The 12,909-nt window shown below is 40.5% G+C and overlaps 1 protein-coding gene across 1 annotated transcript in view; it reads right to left on the reverse strand.

Moving 5' to 3' along the window:
* The window catches only part of LOC125483379 (teneurin-4), a 197,917-nt gene that overhangs the window by 137,613 nt on the left and 47,395 nt on the right, over positions 1–12,909 (reverse strand). The gene's annotated exons all lie outside the window — the stretch shown is intronic.

Here is a 12,909-nt window from a genome sequence, read left to right on the forward strand (position 1 = left end):
TTATTGCCATCCTTAGTTGTCTTTGGGAATGTGGCAGTGAGCTGCCTTCTTAAACTGTGCAGTCTTTTGCGATCAGGCACACATGTGACAGAAAGCGATTCAAACATTTTGACCATGCAACAGTGAGGGAATGGCAATAAAGCTCCAACTCATAGTCTGTTGCTTAGAGGGGAATTTGCAGGTGGTGTTTCTCCCATATATCTGCTGCCCTGTCTTTCTAATTGGTAAAGGACTCATGTTTGGAAGGTGCAGTCAGAGCAGACATCAAAAACATGGGCAATGCTTTTATTCCAAGGGCTTTAATTAAGCTGTAAGTAAATCATGTAAAGAATGAGAAAACTCAGTTGACTATCCTAATGGGGCCCATACACAAATGGATATTGAAGAGCTTGCCTCAAAATTAGGAGAAGAAACTAGTCAAGAAACAGCATTACAAAGTCATACTCATAGAATTATATGTTACAATGTCACAGACCCCAGCATCCCACCGGCTGGACAGACCCACCAGAGGTGATGGCATAGTGTTACACTGTAGAACCATGGACTAGGTACAGCACTGAAAGAAGCCATTCATCCCACTGTGCCTGTACTAACTAAATACACTAGCTGCCCATTCAAATTTGAATGGTTGAGCACATGGCATTGCAGGATACAGCGCTTCAGGTGCAGATTCAGGGCCCTTTTCAATGAGTTGAGGGTTTCAGCCTTAACTACTGAACTGGGCAGCAAATTGCAGACACCCTCCACCATCTGGGTGAAAAAGCTTTTCCTCACATCTGTTCCTTCTACCATTTACCATTAATCTATGCCTCTTGGCAATTCAACTCTCCACAAGGGAATCAATTCTTCCTTGCCCAGTCTCTCCAAATACCTTGTTATTTTATACATGTCAGTTAAGTACCCCTCAGCCTTCTCTGCTTTAAGAAAAAAAAAACACGAGCCTGTGCAATTTTGTTGCAAACCCTGGCAATATTCTTGCAAATCTCCTCTGTACTCTCTCCACAGTAATTACGTCCCTTCTGCAATGCGGTGACCAGAGCTGTAGGCAAAACTCGAGCTGTGGTCTAACTACTGTCTTTAGTCAGAGATGGTCAGGATGGAGATGCCCTGGGATTCCTCAACATTCACTCCAAATCCTGCAAAGTGTCAAGGCATCAGGTCAAATGAGAGCAAGGAAATCTCTTGCTCATTATCATCTACAACCTGTCCCCTTGGTTGATGAATCATTACCAGTCCATATTAAACACCAGTTGGAAAAGCGTGGAGGGTGGCAAGAGCACAGAATGGACTCTGGGTGGAGGCCATCATTATCTATAATGAAGAGTGGCTTGGTAGCACCATTACTGACCCAACTCGCTGAGTCTTAAAAGATACAATTGCTAGAGCTAATACATTGTATCCACAGCAAAGGGTGAGGGAACCAATGAAACAGAAAAATGTACTTGACCTTGACCTCACCAATATTTGTGCCATAGATGCTTCAGCGCATTACAGAACAAAGAACAAAGAAAATTACAGCACAGGAACAGGCCCTTCGGCCCTCCAAGCCTGCGCCAATCCAGATCCTCTATCTAAATCTGTTGCCTATTTTCCAAGGATCTGTATCCCTCTGCTCCCTGCCCATTCATGTATCCGTCTAGGTACATCTTAAATGACGCTATCGTGCCCACCTCTACCGCCTCCGCTGGCAACGCATTCCAGGCACCCACCACTCTCTGCGTAAAGAACTTTCTATGCATATCTCCCTTAAACTTTTCCCCTCTCACCTTGAAATCATGACCCCTAGTAATTGAGTCCCCCACTCTTGGAAAAAGCTTCTTGCTATCCACCCTGTCTATACCTCTCATGATTTTGTAGACCTCAATCAGGTTCCCCCCTCAACCTCTGTCTTTCTAATGTAAATAATCCTAATCCATTCAACCTCTCTTCATAGCTAGCGCCCTCCATACCAGGCAACATCCTGGTGAACCTCCTCTGCACCCTCTCCAGAGCATCCACATCCTCTTGGTAATGTGGCGACCAGAACTGTACGCAGTATTCCAAATGTGGTCGAACCAAAGTCCTATACAACTGTGACATGACCTGCCAACTCTTGTACTCAATACCCCGTCTGATGAATGAAAGCATGCCGTATGCCTTCTTGACCACTCTATCGACCTGCGTTGCCACCTTCAGGATACAATGGACCTGAACACCCAGATCTTTCTGTGCATCATTACAGTATTGGTAAGGGTGACCACCACACAGTCCTTGTGGAGCCATTGAGGTTCCTGTCCATTGTGTGGTTTGGTATTGCCACCACATCAAATGGGACGGACTTCAAACAGATCTAAAAATTCAAAGCTGGGCAACCATGAGATGATGACAGCCATGAGCAGCAGTAGGATTGTACTCAAACACAATCTATAAAGTCATGGCCTAGTATATCCATTACTCAACAATTTCCACCTCGTCTGAAGATCAGTTCTGCTTCAATGAAGAGTACAGGAGGGCATGCCAGGAGTAGGACCATGCATATCTAAAAAAAAAGCCAATCTGATTAAACGACAACAATGATTACTTGCATGCCAAAGAGCAGAAGTTCAAAATCACATAGCACAAGGTTATAATCCAACAGATTTATTTGAAGACACGAGCTTTCAGAGTCTCACTCCTTCTTTAGGTGCCAGTGAGAGAGGTAGTCAAGAACGTATAAACAAAAGATCTAAGGGTCATTGAACTAAAGCAACTGTGTTGAACCAACCTAAGATGGCTGTTAAACCTTTAAATCAGTAAGAAAGGATTAATATGCAAACTGCAGAATTCCTTTCAAGTCACTGCCCTGAGATAACTAAAGGTTTTAATAGTTCCCTCAGTATACCAGAGTCACATCCCAGGTCATTTTAGGTGTGAGGCCTTGTTTAGAATCTGGCTGCGTATCAACTTGGAGTCAGACTGGTTTTATTTCCAAAGTTGGAATTTATAAATGCCACATTGACTGTCTGCAAATTATGTGCTTTTTGAACAAAATAGAATGTATCTGTAATTATAAATCTGCAAATGCAAATTCACCCTGTAGATTTATGTGTGCTTGGGTGTGTGCATGTATGTGTACATGTGTGCGCGTGTGAGGGAGAGAGAGAGAGAGAGAGTGTTGTGTGTGTGTGTGTGAGTTCATTCATCTTGTTGCATTTGAACATGGACTGCTTCGGCATCTGATGAGTCACGAATGGTGCTGAACATTGTACAATTATCAGCGAACATCCCCGCTTCTGACCTTATGATGGAGGGAAGGTCATTGATGAAGCAGCTGAAGACGGTTGGGCTAAGGACACTACCTTGAGGAATTCCTTCAGAGATGTCCTTGAACTAAGATGATTGACCTCCACGAACCACGACCATTTTCCTATGTGTTGGGTACATCTCTAACCACCGAAGAATTTATCCCCTAATACCCACTGATTCTAGTTTTGCTAGGGCTCCTTGATGCCACATTCAGTTGAATGCAGCCTTGATGTCAAGGGCTGTCACTCTCACCTCACCTCTGGATTTCAGCTCTTTTGGCCATGTTAGAACCCAGGCTGTAATGAGATCAGGAGCTGAGTGGCCCTGGCGGAACCCAAACTGGGCGTCACTGAGCATGTTATTTCTGAGCAGGTGCAGCTTGATAGCGCTGTTGATGACACCTTCCATTACTTTACTGATGATTGAGAGTAGATTCATGGAGTGGTAATTGGTCAGGTTGGATTTGTCATGCTTTTTGTGTACAGGACATACTCGGGTAGATACTAGTGTTGTAACTGTACTGGAACAGCTTGGCTAGGGGAGCAGCAAGTTCTGGAGCACAAGTCTTAGTACTATTGCCAGAATGTTGTAAGGGCCCATAGCCTTTGCAGTATCCAGTGTCTCCAAAAATTTCTTGATGTCATGAGGAGTAAATCGAATTGGCTTAAATTTGGTATCTGTAATGCTGGGGACCACTGGAGGAGGCCGAGATAGATCATCCACTCGACATTTCTGGCTGAAGATTGCTGCGAAAGCTTCAGCCTTATCTCTTGCACTGATGTGCTGGGGTCTTCCATCATTGAGGATGGGGATATTTGTGGAGCCTCCTCCTCCAGAGAGTTGTTTAATTGTCCACCACCATTTACAACTGGATGTGGCAGGAATGCAGAGCTTAGATCTGATCCATTGATTCTACAATCACTTAGCTCTGTCTATCACTTGCTGCTTATGTTCTTTTGCTTGTAAGTAGTCCTGTTTGGTGGTTTCACCAGGTTGATACTTCACCTTCAGCTATGCCTGGCGTTGCTCCTGGCAGGCCCTCCTGCACTCTCCATTGAACCAGGGTTGATCCCCGGGCTTGATGGTAATGGTTGGGTGCAAGGCCATGAGGTTAAAGATTGTGCTGGAGTACAATTCTGCTGCTGTTGATGATCCATAGTGTCTCAGAGATACTTAGCCTTGAGTTGCTAGATCTGTGCAAAGTCTGTCCCATTAGCACAGTGACAGTGCGACATAATATGATGGAGCTTATTCTCAATGTGAAAACAGGACTTCATCTCCACAAGGACTGTGCAATGGTCACTCTTACTGATACTGTCATGGAGAGATGCAACTGCAGCTGGCAGATTAGTAAGGATGAGGTCAAGTGTGTTTTTTCTTCTTGTTGGTTCCCTCACCTCACCAGTCTAGCAGCTACGGGCTTTAGCACCCAACCAACTCAGTAGTACTGCTGCCGAGCCACTCTTGGTAGTGGACGATAAATTCCCCCAGCCAGAATACATTTTGTGCCCTTGCCATCCTCAGTGCTTCCTCCAAGCGTTGTTCAACATGGCGGAGTACTGATTCATCAGCTGCGGGAGGACGGTTTGTGGTAATCAACAGGAGGTTTCCCTGTCCACGTTTAACCTGAAGACATGAGACTTCACAGGGTCCACAGCCAACACTGAGGACTCCCAGAGCAACTCTCTCCTGACTGTATACCACTGTGCCACCATCTCTGCTGGGTCTTTCCTGCCAGTTGGACAGGACATATTCAGGGACGGTGATAGTGGTGTATGGGACATTGTCTGTAAGGTATGATTTCGTGAGTATGACTGTGTCACGCTGTTGCTTGACTAGTCTGTGAGACAGCTCTCCCATTTTTGGCACTAGCCCCCCAGATGTTAGTGAGGAGGACTTTGCAGGGTCTTGCCATTAAGGCTGCATTGACTAAGGGTGAAATTAAGGTGCCCTAGCAAAACTGGAGTCAAAAGGAATCAGGAGCAAATTCTGCACTGACTGGACTGATTACCTGGCATAAAGGAAAATTGTTGAGGGTGTTGGAAGACAATCATCTCGGCTCCAGGATATCTCTGTAGGAGTTCCTCAGGATAGTGTCCTAGGTCCAAACATCTTCATCTGCTGCATCAATGACTTTCCCTCCATCATATGGTGAATAGTGACGATGTTTGCTGATGATCATGTAATGTTCAGCACTGCTCGTGACTTCTCATAAATTAATGCAGGCGTTGCCCATATATGCTATGAACTGGTCAATATCCAGACTGGGATGGCAAATGTATGTGTACCACACAGGTGCCAGGCAGTGACTACCTCCAAAAAGCATGAACCTCACTATTAGAAGTGAAAGAACTGCGATGCTGTAATTCAGAAGCAAAAATAGAAATTGCTGGAAAAGCTCAGCAGGTCCAGCAGCATCCTCACCATTGTTCCTTGCCATTCAGTAGCATTACCAACACTGAATCACCCTCATGATCCATATTCTCAGGGTTACCACTGACCAGAAACTGAACTGGACTGGTTACACAAACACTGTGGTTACAAGACCAGGTCAGAGGCTCAGTAACTCAGCTCCTGTCTACAAGTTCCCCTCCAAGACACAGGTCATCCTGACTTGAAAGTATATCACCATCCCTTCACTATCGATGGGTCCAAATCCTCCAAGCATGCAACAAGTCCTGTCATTTATCATCACTGTGTTTACAGAATGGCATGCAAGTTCTTATTCTTGTTTAAAATCTTTCCTTGGTCTCATCTGTCTCCATTTCAGTAATGTCCTCAAACTCCATAAACTTCTTGGATGTTAACACTTGTCTTAATCTGTCCTTTTAAGCATGTTCAATTCCAACAACTCTTCTCTTGGTGACTTTGCCTTCAGTTTCCTTATGCCCTGGTTTTGGAATACACTCCATCGAACTCTCTACTTCTGTACTCCACTATTCTCCTTCAAAATCTTCTTAAAACCAATATCTTTGCCCAAGCTATTGATCATCTGATCCATAAAACCATAAGATATAGGAGCAGAATTAGGCCAGTCAGCCCACTGAGTTTGCTCCTCTGTTCGATCATGGTTCATATGTTTCCCCCTGCCATTCTCCTGTCTTTTCCCTGTAACCCTTGATCTCCTTACTAATCAAGAACCTATCATTCTCTGTCTTCAATATACTCAATGACTTGGCCTCCACAGCCTTCTACAGCAATGAGTTCCACCAAATGAGATTAGCCACCCTCTGGCTGAAGAAATTCCTGCTTATCTCTGTTCTACAGGGTTGACTGTGCTATACCACATTGCTAATTCTTTCATTGCATCATTATTGTTTTGCAAATACATGGGATGAAATATATGTGAATTATTTGCTCCAGTGACAATGAATACATGTCTAATTAATTAATGTATATTTTACATTTAGTCCATATGACATGAAAATAAGAATAAGGCTAATTGCAGGTCCTAAATTTCCCAAATGCTGCTTAGGGTAATGCACAAGCTTTGGCAGAAAATAAAACTTAATTTAATATATATCTCAAATAATCTCAGCATAGATATAATCTTAATGTGATCAACAATACTTGAAAGGACAGACAATTGTAACCTAACATCAACAGTGAATCTGCATGAAAATAAAATAAATTTTTAATCCTATTTGTGTTTATATTGAAATTATCTGGCTACAAAATATCAATCATGATCTTCCGATTAGCAGATTACAAGGATGAAAGATTTCTGGATTTAATGTGTGCAGAAATAATGCTGCGATCTTCTATAGACACCAATTCACAAGATTTTTCATGTATATTTTATATCCTTAATGGAACTAAAATATTGCAGAAAACTGCTTTATAGAATAAAGTAACAGGGACGTCTGCCATTTATAAATAAAGCAATTACGTTTCAGTCAATTGGCACAGTTTTATCTCAAACTAAATGTTTCACAAACTAAAATAAGAATAATATTTATGTTCAATCTTTCCCATATAAAAATTGGGACTGAGCTTCATCACATATTTTCCTATAGTCTGGAATTAACACGGTACAAAATTAACACGAAGAAAGTTTCGTGTCCAGACAATGGTTACCCAAAGTTTTCAACTTCTCACTAAATCTCTCTAGAAAATAGGTCAGTAAATGCTTGAAATATCTGCAGTAGGACTGCACAGATAGGTTTGTCCTCTTGCATGCAATTCAAATGGGAGAAGTCACCTGTTTGTGAGCAGTGGACTAACAGATGTTTGCAACATCTGAGTATTGTGCATGTCCTGTGTTCAACAAAACTGAACATTTACAAAGGATAACTGAGGGTACAATTAGTCAGCAAATAATACATAAACTGATGTTTTCTCTGGCATATGTGGAACCGGAATCAGAAAGCAGCTCATGGAAGATGCAGGAAAGTTCTAAGCCCTTGCACCAGCAGCTGTCCTCTGTGATTAGCAGCAGATGGTGGAGAGTAAACATCATCTTTCATGAGAAAGTGATGGCTGATAAACTGTGCAAAATGTGGAAGAAGTTAACAAGGTTAAAATTCACGCTAAGATATTTCCCACAAAAGGTATTTGGTCAGTGTATGCAAATGTATAAAACACTCTAGGCTTGGTGCATAGGTCATACATGACATCAGAACGTAAGAAATAGGAGCAGGAGTAGGCCATCTGGCTCATCGAGTCTGCTTTGCCATTCAATAAGATCATGGCTGATCCTTTCGTGGGCTCAGCTCCATTTACCCGCCTGCTCAGCATAACCTTTAATTCCTTTACTGTTCGAAAAACCTATCTACCTTTGTCTTAAAAACATTCAATGAGGGTGCCTGAACTGCTTCACTGCTTAGGGAATTCCACAGATACACAACCCATTGGGTGAAGAAGTTCCTAAATCTGCTCTCCTTTAATTTGAGGCTATGCCCTCTAGTTCTAATTTCACCCATCAGTGGAAATAACTTCCCTGCTTCTATCTTACCTATTCCCTGCATAATCTTATATGTTTCTATAAGATCCCTCTCATTTTTCAATATGAATATAGCATGGCATACTTAGGCTTGGCTCACTTAAAAGCCATATTCCTTGCGCAACAATCTAAATAACTGTAAAAAAGAAAATTGACAAAGAAACCTAATCATTTTGTGATGGTTCCCTGGCGTTTCCCACAGGTAAAGAGTGTGGGCGTTGCAACCAGTTGATATCATGCAAAACATTCTTCAGCATCAGTAATTCACCTCACATGGATTTAATATGTGATAACAAGGTGTAGAGCTGGATGAACACAGCAGGCCAAGCAGCATCAGAGGAGCAGGAAAGCTAACGTTTTGGGCCTAGACCCTTCTTCAGATATCTCAGATTTTCCAGCATCTGCAGGTCCTACTATCTCTGGATTTAATATGTGCCTGCTTAAGCCATGTACCTACGCAGATTTGAAGTAGTCATCTTAATAGGACAAAGCCTACAAAATGCCATTACAGCAACACCATCACAACCATGACATAACAAAAATCATGGACTTAAACTGTTCAGCCTAATCATTACTCTCCATTGATGCTGCCTGGCCTGCCGAGCACTTATTATATTGCAACCAGGTGGTTACAAGCAGATCACAGAAAAGCGCCAATTTTCTCTTCCATTCTCTTCTAAATACAAAAAATGGTATGTCCCATAGAAAATTTCAAAACATAATGTATCCTTTAAAATATTGCGCATTTTGTAGTATTTCATTTATCTAATATGACATTCCATCATTGAGTCATAGAGGTCTACAGCCTGGAAACAGATCCTTTGGCCCAATTTGCCCATGCTGCCATGTTTTCACAATTAAACTAGTCCCATTTGCCTATGTTTGGTCCCTATCCCTCCATACCCAATCCATCCATCTACTTGTTCTAATGTTTCTTAAATGACAAAACTATACTCGCTTCCACCACGACCTTTGGCAGCCTGTTGCAGGCATTCACCACCCTCTGTGTGAAAAATTTGCCCCTCTGGACCCTTTTGTATCTCTCCCCTCTCATGTTTAAACCTATGCTCTCTAGTTTTAGACTCCCCTACCATGGGGAAAAGCTATTGATTACCTACCTATCTAAGCTTCTCGTGATTTTATTGATCTTTATAACATCATCCCTCAGTCTCCTATACTTCAGGGAAAAAAGTTCCAGCTTATCTAACCTCTCCTTATAACACCAACCTCCCAATCCAGGTAGCATCCTAATAAATCTTTTCTGCATTCTTTCTAGTTTAATAATATCCTTTCCCTAGTAGGGCTATCAGAACTGCATGCAATACTCCAAATGTGGCCTGACCAATGTCTTGTACAGCTGCTACAAGACATCCCAACTCCTATACTCAATGCTCCAGTGAAATATTTGGACATATTCAGATCAGAGAAGGCCAAGAGACAATTTGATTCAGGTGCTCAAAAACATTAACTCTAAAATCATGTTAGATTTGGTAAAGAGAAACTGTTTCCAAATGATATGTCAAAAAGCAGAGGATTCTGATTTAAGACGTTTGGCAAGAGAAGCAAAGACAACATGAGGAAAATGTTTTTTATTATGTAATACGTGGCTAGACTTTGGAATGCACTGTCTGTTAGTGTAATGGACATAAACATAATAAAAACCCTCAAAGGGAATTAGCTAAATACTTGAGAGAGAAAATAATTGCAGGGTTTACAGGGCAGTTGGACTAATTGAGCTGCTTTTCAGATAAGCAGGCATAGACTTGATTGGCTAAAGGCCCTGTTTCTGTGATATAGGATTACTATGATTCTAAAATTGATTTTTCATTATAAGAGATGAATATCAATACTAATACTCAGTTAATTGTCAAGTGTGTTAACAGTTTTACTGTTAAATCTGCAAGAACAGATCAAGGTCTGATTTTTTTTTTGTGCAGGTGGAAAGTCTAAGGAAAAGCAATTCCCACAATCTTCACAGAGGCTGAAAGAGTGCTGGATTGTTATTTGCATATCCTTCATTCACGGAGGCAACTGCATGTACTAAAGCACAGCTGCCTGGGTCAGGACTAATTTTTTTTGTGGGTTGTCCAAAACATGAACTTTACCCTGGAAGGAGAAAATCTAAACGTGCTGGAGTTCTCTGAAGAGCGAGGGTACCCTTTTATATTTAGGTCTAGAATACCTTTGTGCATGGTCAGCTGCCAATGGGAACTATTATAAGTAAACATCAATGTGCATATGGATTAAGTTATTGAAATGGTCAAAAGGACCTGTCAAACTGTCCAAACACATGACCTCTACTACCTGAATAGCCAAAAGCAATAGATGCACGGGAATGCCAGCACCTGAAAATTCCTCTCCAAACTGTAGTAGTTCAAGAAGACAGCTAATCACTACCTTCTTTGAGGCAATTAGGGATTAGAAATAAATGCTGACCTAGACAACAATACGCACGTCCAATGAACAAATTTAGAAAAAGTGATTGTCCACTTTTTAAATGTTTGGAAAGAAATGTCTACAAAAGATTCAGTGTTTGCAACTTCATTTCATTCGCTCACATAGGTCTGAGGGAAATTGTTGTAGGATTAATTCTCATGATGATGATCGTTATTCACATATTCCAAAGTTTGCTTGACAGCTATAAGTGCTTATAAAGTCTTTGCTGCAGGACCAAGATTACAAATACTTATTTTTATATAAGGTTAAAGGAAGTTGCATGTAGTGAATGTGCTTCTAATCAAATGCATTACATTTTGAAAAAGTGAATTTGTTAATAGACACTTAAATGAGTTACAAATATATTCTGCATAATCCATTCTTTCAACCATATAGGAAGTTCAGCTTTACAGTAGCTCAATGCTTATAAATAGGGTACCAGTTTGAAGGAGCGAACATTAGTGGGTGCCAGCATTACCCACTGAGAATAACCATTTCTCACCAAGGTACTCACAATTTGGTATTCAGACTGAACTAATACGAACTTAACCAGTTTAGATTTGGGTCAACATAAAACATAGACCCTTGGGCCTCAGGTCACAGTGGTGGTATCCCCACCTCTGGACTTCGAGGTTTATGTTCTACCTGCCAGGGAAATGTGTTACAAGATGTTTGAACACATTATTTAAAAATAATTTTTGTAACATGAAATCTGTAGTTTCCAAGGGCCTAAGTATTTTCAGTTGCAAGAGAAGGCCCAAAAGGTAGGTCTCACTGGATTTGGAATGAGACATAAAATTAATAAAATCTCCTTCTCGTGTAGGAGATGGATTTTATTTTTCAGAAACATGGGAATCTGTGAATTGAACCAAGATCTCCAAGGCTTTTTCTTTTAATTTCTGGAACCACTGTCACTTAGTTTGAACTCTTACTAATTCATCAATATCATCTTAAAAGCAGGATAAAGGACAAAAAATTATTCCAAATTTAATAACTAACACAGAGGTTAAAACAATTTGTTATGTCTTATGAAATGCTCTTGAGCTACAATCTATAGGTCTACCAGACAGCTTCCGACTAAATTAACACTTAGTGAATACTCAATAATTATATCAAATTTCTTTCTACGTCAACCAACGCACACATTTTTTTTCTCCAGTTCCTATGTAGATTGTCCAACGTTTATCCGAATGAAAATCTTGCTTTTCCTTTGCTCATCTGCTTACTTTGACTGGATATCTATATTGCAAGCACTTTTCTTCTATAACTGTCCTTAGTCAAATAATTCAGCACTTTCAATAAGTGGTGAATTGTTAGAAGTGCCTTAGGTTTCAAAGCAATACTTTGTTTTTCAGCTGTAAATTTGTTAATCTCCTCATCCGCAAATTTTCTTTATAAGTATAAATCATTTCTTTCTAAATAAAACAATGGAACAAGTACTATGATCTCCCAACTCTTAGTAATAAATTACTTCTTAAAGACAAAGCCAATGTTACTAAAAATACAAATAATTATATCAAACCTGTTCTGCCAGCAGAACAGAACAGCATTTAAAATATCTTCACAAAACCTCTGATGACATATCTCACACGAAAATCACAAGAAGAATTTGTATCAGAAACCCTGAACTTTAGAATGCAACATATTTATTTTGTTCGGGTTTGCAGCACTGTTTACTATGTAATTGCATTAATCAATTTGATAAGGTGTTATCTTCACCGAAGCATTTGGGTTCATTGAGCTAAAAGCAAAAATCAGCTCAAGTAAAGGCTGCCTGACCAGTTCATTACAATTAATGAATGGTGGTCTGATTCCTTCCAAATGAAAGCTGGTGTAGATTAAAGGAAATGCAGTTACTTTGTGGGGCACAAGGGCAGCCAATATGCATTAACTTTCTGTTAAAAGTCCACCTAGCATCTCTGGAAATAAATGGAAATAAACAGATAATAAATTATCTGTCACCATCACCGTATAAAGCCTGAAGGAAGACTTTTTCAGTGTTATGTATGTTGGTAATACAAATCATTTCAAAACAAATAATTTCTTATATTGTTATTCCTAGCTCACAGAGGAAATCTTTCCTACTGATGTTTCTTTCACATCACTGCTCACCTGCTGTGTTTGAATTAGGGAAAGGCACACGGTTATGAATAGCAAGCAGAGCAGTGGGATGACTTCTGAATTATTCTAACAAAAAAAAGCATAGAGGCAAAGGGATAATTGGACACCTTCAGCATTGAAAAATTCTGTGATCCTACAATTGATAA

Source organism: Rhincodon typus, chromosome 6 (genome assembly GCF_021869965.1).
Source record: "Rhincodon typus isolate 14 chromosome 6, sRhiTyp1.1, whole genome shotgun sequence".
Classification (NCBI taxonomy): Eukaryota; Metazoa; Chordata; class Chondrichthyes; order Orectolobiformes; family Rhincodontidae; genus Rhincodon; species Rhincodon typus.